This window comes from Rhamphochromis longiceps, linkage group LG12, assembly GCF_057381845.1.
Source record: "Rhamphochromis longiceps isolate RC_006_pf linkage group LG12, R_longiceps_female_GT1.1, whole genome shotgun sequence".
NCBI lineage: Eukaryota > Metazoa > Chordata > Actinopteri > Cichliformes > Cichlidae > Rhamphochromis > Rhamphochromis longiceps.
In genome coordinates this window covers 28,426,095-28,439,872 of record NC_140568.1, presented here as the reverse complement: position 1 = coordinate 28,439,872, position 13,778 = coordinate 28,426,095, and the positions used below count along the sequence as shown (strand labels likewise).

The 13,778-nt window shown below is 42.5% G+C and overlaps 1 pseudogene across 1 annotated transcript; it reads right to left on the bottom strand.

The window, feature by feature from the left end:
- Nucleotides 1-342: 342 nt before the first annotated feature.
- On the bottom strand, nucleotides 343-3,298 carry LOC146657510 (beta-1,3-galactosyl-O-glycosyl-glycoprotein beta-1,6-N-acetylglucosaminyltransferase-like; annotated as a pseudogene). Its single transcript, XR_014914064.1, has 4 exons — nucleotides 2,991-3,298; nucleotides 2,794-2,887; nucleotides 2,293-2,689; nucleotides 343-2,173 (listed from the first exon to the last, which is right to left on the bottom strand). The product of XR_014914064.1 is annotated as a beta-1,3-galactosyl-O-glycosyl-glycoprotein beta-1,6-N-acetylglucosaminyltransferase-like (transcript).
- Between the last annotated feature and the right edge of the window lie 10,480 nt (nucleotides 3,299-13,778).

Below are 13,778 nucleotides of genomic sequence, written 5' to 3'. Positions count from 1 at the left end.
AAGACTCTGTAAACATTTATGCTCTGCGCATTTATATGGACAGAACCCAGAGTGTCAGATAAAGTGACCAGCTGTTCGTGTCTTGGGCTCAACCACACATGGGAAAGCCTGTGTCTAAACAGCGCCTCTCCCATTGGATAGTAGGAACAATTGCCCTGCCTATAGTAGCAGGGGCCTTCAGCCTCCTGCTGGCTTGCGTGCGCATTCCACTAGAAGTCTGGCGACCTCATGGGCTCTCTTTAGGGGAGTTTCTATTCAGGAGGTGTGTGCAGCTGCATGCTGGGCCTCACCTCACACATTTGCTAGGTTTTACAGGTTAGATGTAACAGCACCTAACCTAGCGCATTCAGTCCTCAGTGCAGGTTCTTCCCAGGTGGGAGCTTCTCCCCTGTGAAGTGATGTTGGGGACAGTTGTCTTCTTAACAGGCATGTCTGGCAATCCGGGAGTCAGTATTTCTCCGATAGTGAGACACAAAACAAATGCTATGAAAGTGAACTTAACCCTTTAAGACCTACCACAGAACCAAGTCCACCAGAGCTTAAATTATATTTTTACATGCTGTAGTGCCATTTTTGGGAGCATTTCAAGTTGATATACATCAATACAACCATTATAGCCCAAATTTTAATAATATGTCTGCATTAAGTGCATAGTAATTACATAAATTGCAAAAAAGTGCAATAAACTACAAAAAAAATTTAAAATCGTTTTTGTTTTTTTAACATATATTTCTAGTTAGAGAAATTTAAGAGGCTTATCCCTCAAAACTGTAAATACAAAAAAGTTGCACAAAATAGTTTCCCACCACAGGAAATTTATTTTAAGTGTCTTCATAGTTTTTATTTTTGAAATACACCAATTTTTATATACTGCAGGAAAAACGAAAATAAACATTATAATGCAAATTTGCAAAAAAAACCAGCATGTGGATCAAAACAAACTATTTCCAGCAGTGCAATATGAGTACTAAGCATCCCAGAAACAACACAGAAAGTCATAAACTCAAACATAACTTTTAAAAACACCAGTATAAACTTATGATTTGAATTTCAAACACATAGGCTTTTGCAGGGTGAGGTCTATAAATACTCTATAGGCTCTTCTTGTTCGTGTGTTTCTTTTATTTATGTATTTCTATTAGTGCTATTTCTGCTATTACAGTGTATGTGTAATATGACAATGTTTAAAATGCAGGAGAGAAAAAAAAGAAGGAAAAGAAATGAACAGGGGAGAAAATAGACAAAAATATAAAAGGATAGACCACAAATAGAAAAGTGTGATGGATTGTCAACTGCTGCACATGTAAGGAAAAAAAACATACAGCACCTGAAACAGGAAAAAAAAAAGTGAAAAAGGATAGATACACAAATCAACAAATCCTGTTATGTGTAAGTGTTTTTGTATGTATCTTTGTAACAAAATGTACTTGATAATGTGGGTGGGAAATCACAATAACAATCCCCAGCAGCCGACGGAGATAGGGGCAGCCAACCCCATTTATCCTCAACTCAGGAAAGCACTGACACCACATTTAAAGCAACAGATATAAAGAAACTGTTGTACATTCCTAAAATCTCCTCAACACCTATAACACATCTTTGACAATCATGACCCAACACTACCGAAGAATCTGTTTATAGTTTATCTTTTAGTATTGTCTTTCATAATAATTAATAAACACTTCACCTAAACTAACTCAGTCAGTGCCTTGTATCTCAGATATTTCTCCAAGCAGTAGATAGCAATGAGATCTCTGTCTGCATCAAACTTATTGGCAAAAAGGTGATGCTGTTCAGTCAACCACTGCAGGTCTCCAGCACCATACACACATATTGATCTGACATGGTGGCCTTTACATTCTGGGTATACTGCTTGCAGAGAACCCTCTGACCCCTCGTGCCACTGCCACTTCACCATCCGTGCAATTGCATTCATGTCTGTCATGCCAAATTTACTGTTGGGCCATGTTGAACCAGGAACACCAGGCATTCGTTGTATTGTTGCCCACAGAAACTCATCAGGACTGTAGGTGTCTTTGGCCCACTCAATGAGGGCCTGTATTCGCTTGTCTTCCAACACACTGCGAATGTAACCTCGGTTGACCACAATGTAGGCATTTCCTGATAGTATAGGGAGATTGAAGGGAGTTGGATCCTTTGTTTTTCCTATTGGCTGGGACAATTGAAAGGTTAACATGATGGGGAGTCAGTCTGAGTTGAAGGTTTTTAGAATAGCAAAGAGAATTGATAATAGCTACATCATACATTATAAAAAATATCCAAAAGAAGTACCTGCATTTTTCCATCAACTACTTGGTAAACATTCATCACCCTCTTCTTCTTTCCTTGAGACATTTCTTCCGACTCCAAACTGTTACCTCCTTTTAGTGAACGCAAAGCTTGCACAATTTCCAAATTAGTTTTTAGAGGGAAATCCTGACCACAGAGGTTGATGAAGTATTTCCATGTTGTACTGGTGTTATAGAGATCAGCCATGCAGTTAAGATCAGCCTGTACACGTGTCCATCCAGCGTAGACCACATCCACAGTCTTGCTGACCATTTGGGAAACAGGAAGTAATGGCATTGATGGCAGCAAAGACTGAGGCCTGTGTTTTTTTGTCCACATGGACGCAATAAATATTTTGAGGTGCGTAGATAGCTCGCAGTAGTCGTTCAAAGCTATGAACCTATGAATAAAAAGAATTTAATTGAATGTATCAATTAGTAATTTAAAATTTTTTACACCTGCTGCTGAGCTTTTCAGTAAACTTTGAATATAGAAAATACATACCTTGTGATGGACAACCATAGAGTAAGCTAGTGGAAAGTCCTCTTCTTCCTTGCTTAATGGGAAAGTTATATATTTCCTCCTCATCTTGAATTCACTGTAAATTCAGAATTTTGAAGACGCAATGTTGCTTTTAAATTCCATATATTTAAATCGTTACTAAGAGGTAATTAGTGAAACCTGTGATTTAAAGCACAAACCTGCAGTCTTTGGTTGCATTGATATAATACTCATCAGGAATCTGAGTACTCTTCTGAAAGTCTTTGGTGATGGTCAGTAATTTGGCTTGCTGTATTTCATCCTTCTCTCCCTGCAGGATTGCTGAGCAGTTGCAAACTTTCTCTGGGCTCTCATCATCATCGGTATACTCTAGCCATTGATACCTGAGGATGTAGGCAGCACTTCTGCCTGTTTTCAATTGACTAAGTAGGATAAACATCCACAGTGATCCCAGTACAGCAATGAACTGCAATAATTGTAGCCGCCAGCCTCGTTTTGGAAACCACATTATTTACAGTAATCAAATCTCGAATATAATAAAATTAAAGTGTGTGAGAGCTGCTAAAATGTCTGACAGACACTTCTGGTGCCATAAAATAATAATGAACAATATTTAATAATGCATAGATAAGTTTACTTTCACGAAGGTATGCTGGTTAGTCTGTCCATCACTGCACCTGGAACGATGAGAGAACATGAGTTAGTAGGAAAGAAATATATGTTTTGTTTTGGAGGAAAGAAGGCTCAGGGTTTAAGTAGTCATCATCATGGGCTCATCCGATTAGAATGAGAATAAGCAGCCATCAATCATTTGCAGGTTTTGTCGTTTTATTGAATAATGGGTAAAGGAAAGACACACATGGACTGCTATCTCTCAGCTGCCGCCCCATGTGGGAGTGAGGAAAGAGTGAGCTGCAGGTGAGTGCAGTCCTTAAGGCCAAGCACCAGACCCAATCAAAGGTGAGGAAAGAAACAAGGTGCATCTGGTGAAGTGAATGTGCTGAAAGGTGAGCCTTTACAACATGTTTGTTTTGGGGTTTTTTGTTGCTTTTTTAAAATGCACCTGTAATTTTTATATTTTTGGCCATTTTAAAACATTTTAAAGTAGTAACAAGAGTAAGAAATTAGCAATCGCTAACTTTTTTTTAGCTGTAGTATCCCTATCAAATTCAAACCAACATAAAGCGATAAGAAAATCTAAATATGTTAAAGAGCACCTCTAACACTTTCTGCAAGGTCGATATTTTTTTTTTGTTTGATCTGAAATCCCTTCTGCAAACTCTGCCTTCTAAAATTTTAAGAACTTTAGAAAATAATAATGACATGTTGAAATATCAGGCAACACCATATATGTGAGAATCTCTGTAGTTTTAACACCATAAAACTCTCTAGACTTATTTGTTCTATCAATCAATCAATCAATCAATCAATCAGTCTTTATTTATAAAGCACTTTTCATACAAAAAATGTAGCACAAAGTGCTTTACATAGTTAAAAGCAGCCCACCCCACCCTCCAACTCACTCCCCACACTCTCATTAACATAAATGATGTGAATACACACATATCCCCCCCCCCCCCCCCCCCCCAAACTGTTACACCCCATGCACAGCTGGTACAAGTACGGCACCAAAGAGCGACGTCTTCCCTCATGTGATACCAATAGAATCGGGTTCGTAGTCTGGCCACAGTCCTCTCGACACCAAAATGTCCACCCACTGGCCCTTCGTGCATCTGGCCCATCACTTCTGGTTGTAGCTTGCGTGGCAGTACGATTTGGGGATAGAACTGGGTCTCGTCAAGGCAGTAGAAGCGACGGACCAGAACTCCATCTCTGAAGTAGAGCCGATTCCATTGAGCCCAGTATGTCTTAGTGGCTGGGCTGCATGGTGAAACGATAGTCCATGGGGGGCGCTCACTGCTGGCCTCCATCCAGGCGCGTATGGGTGCAATGTCTGCATCAGCGTCCTGGGCTTGGCTCAGCTCCCCCATGGTCCAGCCATGAAACAGAGAAGCAGTATCAAGGGTTTTAGCCACATATACTTTCTCAGTCAGCTTTACAGTGTGTGTATTAGTGGACATGTTCTGGTGTGATATGTCTGTTCTAGTGTGAATTGTCTGTTCTGAGATGTCTGTGTTGATAGGAGTGTTTTGACATAAAATGTCTGACTTTGTAAGAGCAGTTTGGTCTAAAGTCTTTGTTTCTGGTGTGGTGGTGTTATGACTTACCCCCACTAGACACACCGCTGTAGTAGCCGGTTGTCCCTCCACCCTCACCGGACTCAGCAACAGGGAGCTGGTGTCAGAGTCCAACTCGCATTGAACTGCCTGATGACTGGCCCCCCCGAGATGCTTGGGGGGGTCCTGCACTCTGCATGGACAGGACTGGCGACAGGGTCTTCTGGAGAGGCTATCAGCATTGGTGTGCACTCGACCTGGACGGTGGATGATCTCAAAGTTGTACTCGGCAAGCTTCTCGAGCCATCGAGCTAATTGTGTCATGGTCCTGGGTCGGTGACCCAGCGCTTTAAGTTTATTATTAGCATTTTCCAATTTATTATCATGATTATTATTATTGTTTGAGTTCTACGTGTTATATTCGGTCTGCGTCTGTATCTGTCTGTCTATGGTGTCACCCCGTCTGTTTGTGAATCTGTCTGTTTAGTTCAATGTCTTGTCTGGTTCCATGTGTCTGAGTTTCCTGTTTTATTGTGAAGGTCTATGTCGTATGTGAGTGTGCTCAGTTTACGTTTCCCCTGTCTCGTCAGCTGTGATTTCTCCCAGGTGTGTTCCCCTCCTGTCTCTTATCCCTTGATTACTGCCATCTGTGTATTTAAGCCCTGTGTTTCTCTGTGTCAGTGTCACGTCGTACCCTCAGATTATGCCTGTGTGTTTCTGTTCTCCATATTCCGTGTTCACTTCAGGTTTTGTTTTTGTACCAGCAATAAAGCTGAGGTTTTGAGTTTCACGTTTGTGTCTGAGTCCTGCGTTTGGATCCTCCTCTCCGCCTGCCCGCACACAGAGCCCTGACAAATTGTCCCTCTGGCTCTTTCATTTTTGTTAGCCACCGTAGACTGCTATGGTCTGTGCGCACTTTGAAAGGCCGTCCAAGGAGATACTGGCGAAAGTGGGACGTGAAATCCACGACGGCTAGTAGTTCACGTCGTGTGGTGCAGTAGTTTTGTTCAGTTCTTGATAGCTTACGACTGCCATATGCCAGCACACGTTCCACGCCCTGTTGCATCTGTGACAGCACCGCGCCGATGCCAGTGTCGCTGGCATCAGTGTCTAGTGTCATTTCTCCATGGTCAAGTGGATAGCCAAGAACAGGGGCAGAGGTGAGTCGACACTTCAGCTTGTCGAAAGCTGCTTGGTGCTCAGCATGCCACTGAAAATGTGCATTCTTCTTGGTCAGGTTGTGCAGGGGTTCGGCTATAGAGGCAAAATCTTTCACAAACCGGCGGTAATATGAGGCCAGGCCGATGAAGCGTCTGACCTCCTGGATGGACGTAGGTGTGGGCCACGTCTGAACTTTTTGAACTTTGCTGGGGTCGGTAGCCACACCATGCTCGGATACCACATGGCCAAGATAAGCAACTTCGCGGCGAAAGAGGCAGCATTTGGCAGGTTTCAGTTTCAAGTTAGCTTGTTGAAGTCTATAGAATACCTGGCCAAGCCGTTGCAGCATCCCCGACACGTCCTTAGCCAGCACGATGATGTCGTCCAAGTAGACCAGGCAGGTCTCCCACTGCATGCCAGCCAGGACGCGGTCCATCAGCCGCTGGAACGTTGCCGGGGCATTGCATAGTCCAAATGGCATGACGTTCCACTCAAAGAGGCCTGTCCTAGTGCAGAAAGCGGCGGCCCTGCGTGCTCTAGGCGTCAGCTCAACCTGCCAGTAGCCTGATGCGAGGTCTAATGTGCTGAACCATCTGGCAGTTGAGAGTGTGTCCAGCGTGTCCTGGATGCGGGGCAGCGGGTAGGCGTCTGTTATGGTGCGGTCGTTGAGAGCCCTGTAGTCAATGCAGAGACGGTATGTCCCATCTTTCTTACGCACCATAACGATGGGCGAGGCCCAGCTGCTGCAGCTGCGTTGGGCGAGACCGCTCTGTAGACTGTCGTAGATCTGCTGATCAGCATTTTGCTGCTTTTCCCCTGCCATTCTTCGCGGATTTTGTTTGACTGGGGCACCAGGACGGGTTATGATGTCATGCTGCACAAGGCTGGTTCGGCCCAGGTCAGCAGGCCCTGTAGAAAACACATGTCCATAAGTGCAAAGCAAGCGTTTCAGTTGGAGCTGTTCATAGTCATTGAGGTCTGTGGAGCTCTGGGCATAGAGCTCCTGCAGGTGCAGAGGAACCACAGGAGGGCTGGTCAGAGAGTCTGCAGCTGGGGAGACCATGGAGGGTTCCACGGCCTCAGCTGGCTGGAGGAGCCCGGCAATGGATCCCGCCTTAATTGTTACTGCTTTATTGCCAAGGTTAAAAAGGCGAAGTGGGACAGCTTTAGAAGGCTGTGCGTTGACTAGGACTCTGGCGATAAGTACTTTGTGCTTCTCAACAAAACCTTTGGTGGGACTAAGCATCATGTCACCTCGAGCTGCTGCACCAGGATGCACATTGCTCTTGCCCCCGGTTCCACCACCACAGTTCTAGCTATTCTCACTGCGTGTGACTTTGTACTGGCTTCGGTTTGGTAGTAGAGTACCTCTTCACCGAAAAGGATGATGCGGCGTTTGCCAAAATCAAGACGTGCTTCAGCTTGAGTGAGGAAGGGATGCCCAAGCAGCACCTCATTTCCTGCTATATCTGCCACCAAGAAATCAACATCCACCTGTCGATTGTTGATATTGACAGGTATCTGGAGAGAGTGATATTATACCCCTTATGTCAAACTGAGTGATTTATGGCCCCCCTAATTGATTTATGACCCCTAATAAATTATTCATGAGCTCCGGAAGTAGGAAGTAATTAAGTAATAAAAATATGATATTCATAAAAATATGATATTCATAAAAATATAATTGATTATTTAGAAAGTTTCTTATATATCAAAATAGCATTCTTTTATTTCTTTAAGCAATTAAATTTTTTTTTTTTATTTTTTTATGCTCAAAAAACGCCATCTGGTGGCGGGTCAGTGTGTGTGTGTGCGCGCGCCCGCGGCTGTGTGTCTGGGCGCGCGGGGGCGCGCCCGTGTCTCCGGACCGTGCTCTCTCGGGCTGCGTGCTCATGTGTTTAAAAATGTATTAAACCATATTAAAATTGTTTAGTTAAACTTGTGCTTTTGTAACGTTCAGTATGGCCACAAACACATGCTGCATGCCTTGGGGGAAAACTTTATTTCGATTTATATGCATTTGTAGATTTAGAATAAAACTCATACTCAGAAAAAACTCGCGATCCCCTAACCCTAACCCTCCTTAGATACATAAGCAGGGAAAACTCCTTAAAAAACCCTCTGCGTTTTCTCCAAAACCCTACAATAACTTGTTAGGGTGCCCCCTCTATTCCCAAAACCTTATATTCGATAACAGGGGAAATCCTGAAAAAATCCTTAGTCTTTTTTCTCAAATTCAGCGCCCCGCGGCTCCCTTCATGCTCAGCCAAACAAAGCCAAAACTCCTTTTAAAAAATTCTCCGCGATTTCTCCAAAACCCTAGAATAACTTGTTAGCTACCCCTCTATTCCCAAAAAAAAAAGCGCTATAATCCAAAAACATTGGGAAAGCTCCTCTTACTAGCAAGCTCTAAAATTCAACCCACACTCTAAGTTCTACCTCGCTCTTAATCTCCGATCCACAACTTCTTGCAGAGCACAATTTTTTCCTGCTTGTTCGCTCCCCGCTCTGCTCACCCTCTGCCCCAGCGATGGCAGTCCCTCACCAAGCTTGATTTCTGTTCTTTGTCTTGATTAAAGAATGGTAGCTACCGCTCATCGCTTGTCTGCAGGCTTTATTAAACGGAAAACTTCCACAACAACCTCTAAACAGTGGTTTATGGCTTTTTGTCACCTGCAACACCATGTAACACTTGGATGTTAGATTCTTTTACCAGTCAGTGTTGTTAGCCCCAACCCCCAGGCTCCAGCTGTCTGAGCTCTAACCCTGGCTGCCAAATGTCCCCCTGAGGCTTTTAAGATAAGATAAGATAACCTTTATTAGTCCCACACGTGGGAAATTTGTTTTGTCACAGCAGGAAGTGGACAGTGCAAAAGTTATGACGCAAAAATTAGAATACAATAAGAATAAATACAGTACACAACTGTACAGAATAGAATAAAATAATATACTATATACAGTAGAATAAAATAGAATAAAAATTTTTGGGTTACTTTGAAGTGAAGAAAGTTAACTTGTTTAGAACTGTGATCAAGGATAACACGTAAAACGTTGAACGTTTCAATATAAAAAGTGTACAAACTCCAGAAAAGTGGCAACTGAGGTGGCAAAATTGCAGGCAATTTTCACTTAAGTAGAAGTACAGCTGCTAGTGTCAAAAACACTCGAGTAAAAGCTTGATAAAGTATCGGGTCAGAAATGTGCGCAAATTGAGGAAGTCAAAGTAGTAACCTAACTGAACCTTGTGCTATAATAAAAAAATAAAAAAATATTAGTAGATAGGACTACAAACTTAGTCTGGTGGTAAAATATACCAGCTGATAAAGTGAACTTCAAAACCAGAACAGAAAGATAAAGTTGCAAAATAAAAGATTAAGGATTGTGTTTTTATAGCATGTAGTAAACTATCCCCTTTTTCTAACACAGAGTTTGTATGAAGTTCACTTTATCAGCTGAAAATATTAAAGCCAGAACTTACAAGATCAAAAACCTTTTACTTCATGTACAGGGTTTCCAAAAAAGTTTTATTTCAGGTATATAAACCATTACATTTGATTCAAGTAAAACAAATAATTACATTGATTCTTGTAAAGTTTTTCCAAGAAAGTTTTATTTGATGTAACGGGTTTCCAAAAAAAAGTTTTATTTCAGGTATATAAACCAATACATTTGATTCAAGTAAAACAAATAATTACATTGATTCTTGTAAAGAGTTTCCAAAAAAAGGTTTTGACTGGCAACAACGCTCACCTGCTAAATCCAACAGAACACCACTGGGACATTATGTTTCACTCCATCTGACTGTGCAGGAGCTCAGTGTTGGGTATGGTAAATGGTCTGTTTCATATTTAGTGCTTTTAGACTCTTCCTGGTTGTTGATGAGACTTTGCAGAAAGCAGCTTCACCTCTGATCACACACACACACACACACACACACACACACACACACACACACACACACTCACTCACTCACTCACTCACTCACTCACTCACTCACTCACTCACTCAACTCCACTCACTCACCTGGAGGATCAACACTCAGGCTAATGATGCTGATGTGGTTATTGCTCTGGGGATTTAGCAGGTGAGCTAAATCATGTGTAACATGTGAATTTCCTGAGTGTGGCATTAATAAAGTCTGTGTCTATGTCAAAGCTGACGTTTAAATTCCTTTTTAAATTTACCAACATTTCTGATTTGCGGTTAAGACTGTGACATGTTTTCACCATTTGAAAGCCAGAAGAGTGATCACTCTTGAAGCCTGGTTGCTGCAGAATACTGGGACTACTAGTACTAGTTCTAGTACTACTGCTACTCCACAAAGCACATTGTTCAGGAATTTCACAAATTTGCTTACGTCTAATGTGTTGGCTTACAGGTAAACTTGTTTTGCAGGTGGATAGGATGAAAACTTCCAGCATCACATAATGTTTTCCGATCAGTAGGTTTGGAGTAAAAAAGAACTGGACATATATTTGTCTTCTTTGGGCTACTTTTATGTCAAGAAAGTTAACTTATTTAGAACTGTGATCAAGGATAACACATAAACCCTTGCAAATGTGATGGTAAAAGAGTCTAACATCTAGGTGTTACATGGTGTTGCAGGTGATAAAGATCCATAAACTACTTCCATTTGTTTAGAGGTGATTGCCAGTTTTGTTGGGATTTTTAGAGATACAGAGATCCTGTTCTGCTTTACTTTAAAAAAAAAAAGGATTTTCAGAGCTGTTGATATATTAATCAGTGTTCATAGAAACATGGATCAACCATGTTTTGACAGTGAGAGTGTTACATTGTGACAGTTTCCATAAAAGTCTGCAAATTCTCTGAACAGGTAGCCATGAAGCAGCCATTTTTTTTTAAGATTAATTAAACTTAATATTATTTGTATGGCCATATCACAACAACAGCATAGCCTTAAACCAGGTTTGGAGTAAAGAGAACTGGAAATATAGTTTCTTTTTTGGGTTACTTTGAAGTGAAGAAAGTTAACTTGTTTAGAACTGTGATCAAGGATAACACGTAAAGCGTTGAACATTTCAATATAAAAAGTGTACAAACTCCAGAAAAGTGGCAACTGAGGTGCAAAATTGCAGGCAATTTTCACTTAAGTAGAAGTACAGCTGCTAGTGTCAAAAACACTCGAGTAAAAGCTTGATAAAGTATCGGGTCAGAAATGTGCTCAAATTGAGGAAGTCAAAGTAGTAACCTAACTGAACCTTGTGCTATAATAAAAAAATAAAATAATATTAGTAGATAGGACTACAAACTTAGTCTGGTGGTAAAAGGCACAAAGGCCTCAGGGGGACATTTGGCAGCCAGGGTTAGAGCTCAGACACCTGGAGCCTGGGGGTTGGGGCTAACAACACTGACTGGTAAAAGAATCTAACATCCAAGTGTTACATGGTGTTGCAGGTGACAAAAAGCCATAAACCACTGTTTAGAGGTTGTTGTGGAAGTTTTCCGTTTAATAAAGCCTGCAGACAAGCGATGAGCGGTAGCTAACATTCTTTAATCAAGACAAAGAACAGAAATCAAGCTTGGTGAGGGACTGCCATCGCTGGGGCAGAGGGTGAGCAGAGCGGGGAGCGAACAAGCAGGAAAAAATTGTGCTCTGCAAGAAGTTGTGGATCGGAGATTAAGAGCGAGGTAGAACTTAGAGTGTGGGTTGAATTTTAGAGCTTGCTAGTAAGAGGAGCTTTCCCAATGTTTTTGGATTATAGCGCTTTTTTTTTTTGGGAATAGAGGGGTAGCTAACAAGTTATTCTAGGGTTTTGGAGAAATCGCGGAGAATTTTTTAAAAGGAGTTTTGGCTTTGTTTGGCTGAGCATGAAGGGAGCCGCGGGGCGCTGAATTTGAGAAAAAAGACTAAGGATTTCCCCTGTTATCGAATATAAGGTTTTGGGAATAGAGGGGGCACCCTAACAAGTTATTGTGGGGTTTTGGAGAAAACGCAGAGGGTTTTTTAAGGAGTTTTCCCTGCTTATGTATCTAAGGAGGGTTAGGGTTAGGGGATCGCGAGTTTTTTCTGAGTATGAGTTTTATTCTAAATCTACAAATGCATATAAATCGAAATAAAGTTTTCCCCCAAGGCATGCAGCATGTGTTTGTGGCCATACTGAACGTTACAAAAGCACAAGTTTAACTAAACAATTTTAATATGGTTTAATACATTTTTAAACACATGAGCACGCAGCCCGAGAGAGCACGGTCCCCCGACACACAGCCTCGGGCGGGCGCGCGCGCACACACACACTGACCCGCCACCAGATGGCGTTTTTTGAGCATAAAAAAATAAAAAAAAATTTAATTGCTTAAAGAAATAAAAGAATGCTATTTTGATATATAAGAAACTTTCTAAATAATCAATTATATTTTTATGAATATCATATTTTTATGAATATCATAATTTTATGAGTATCATATTTTTATTACTTAATTACTTCCTACTTCCGGAGCTCATGAATAATTTATTAGGGGTCATAAATCAATTAGGGGGGCCATAAATCACTCAGTTTGACATAAGGGGTATAATATCACTCTCTATCTGGGCTTCACCTAGCACCGGCACGTCCCCAGGTCCCACACCAAGCAAGGTCTCAACAACTGAGGGCTGTAGTGGTGGTCTCACGTCTGGGTGGATGGAGTTGTAGTAGGGCAGCGGCAGCACGCTCCTCCGGGCTCCACTGTCCAAAACAGCACATACCTCCACTTCGTAGAGGCGCATGGGGATACTCATTTCTTGGCTTTGGCACTTAAGGTGGAGCACAGTGGGTTTTGGGCTGTCCCAAGGGCTACTGTTCAATGTTAAGGCCTTGGTGGTTTTGTGAGGGGAAGGGCACTGCTTTTGGACATGGCCCCAACCTTGACAGTTATGGCAGCGAACCCCACTCCTTTTAAAGTTTCTGTGATTGTTCGGTGTTGTCGAGGGTGTGTGTGGGGCAAAACGATTCGGTGAGGGGCTAGCTGCAGGTGCATGCTCAGCAACAGTCTCATCTCTGTCTTTTTCTCTGACGACGGCAGCTCGGGGCCGGCGTTCAGCTGCGTTACGGGCTCCTTGCTGCATGGCACTGGTTACATAAGATGCAGCCCTTTTAGTGGTTTCGTGTCGGTGGGCTATTTCGTATGCACAGGCAAGTGTGGCTGGGTGCCTCTCTAGCAACTTCTGTACTATTTCTGCATCACCCAGCCCATTGGTGAAAACTTCAACAGCTATAGAGTCTTGTTCAATCTCTGCTCTATTACCATATGCAACAGCCACTTTCCCATAAATGTCATCTCTGAAAACATGCAGGGCCTCACCAGGTTTACGCACTCGCTGCCTCAGTTCTACAGCAACAGCAGCTGCATGGTCAGAAGAAGGGCCATATGCAGTTTCCAGTTCGTCCACCAGGCGGCGGTAATCCCATTTGGATGAGCGGGGATTTCTGTGGATAATGGCCCCTGCTGCTCCAACTAGGCAGAATTTAAGCTGAGTTGTCATTGTTTTTTCTGACCAATAGTTGGCTTCAGCGCAGCTCTCAAACCTGTGCAGAAATTCCTTCCACGGTGTGGTGCCGTCATATTGGCCCGGACGTAGGGTGGGGACTCTCTCTCTAGTGTCACCGTCCTCTTCACTGTCAGATGGGGGCTGACGGGGCACACAGCGGG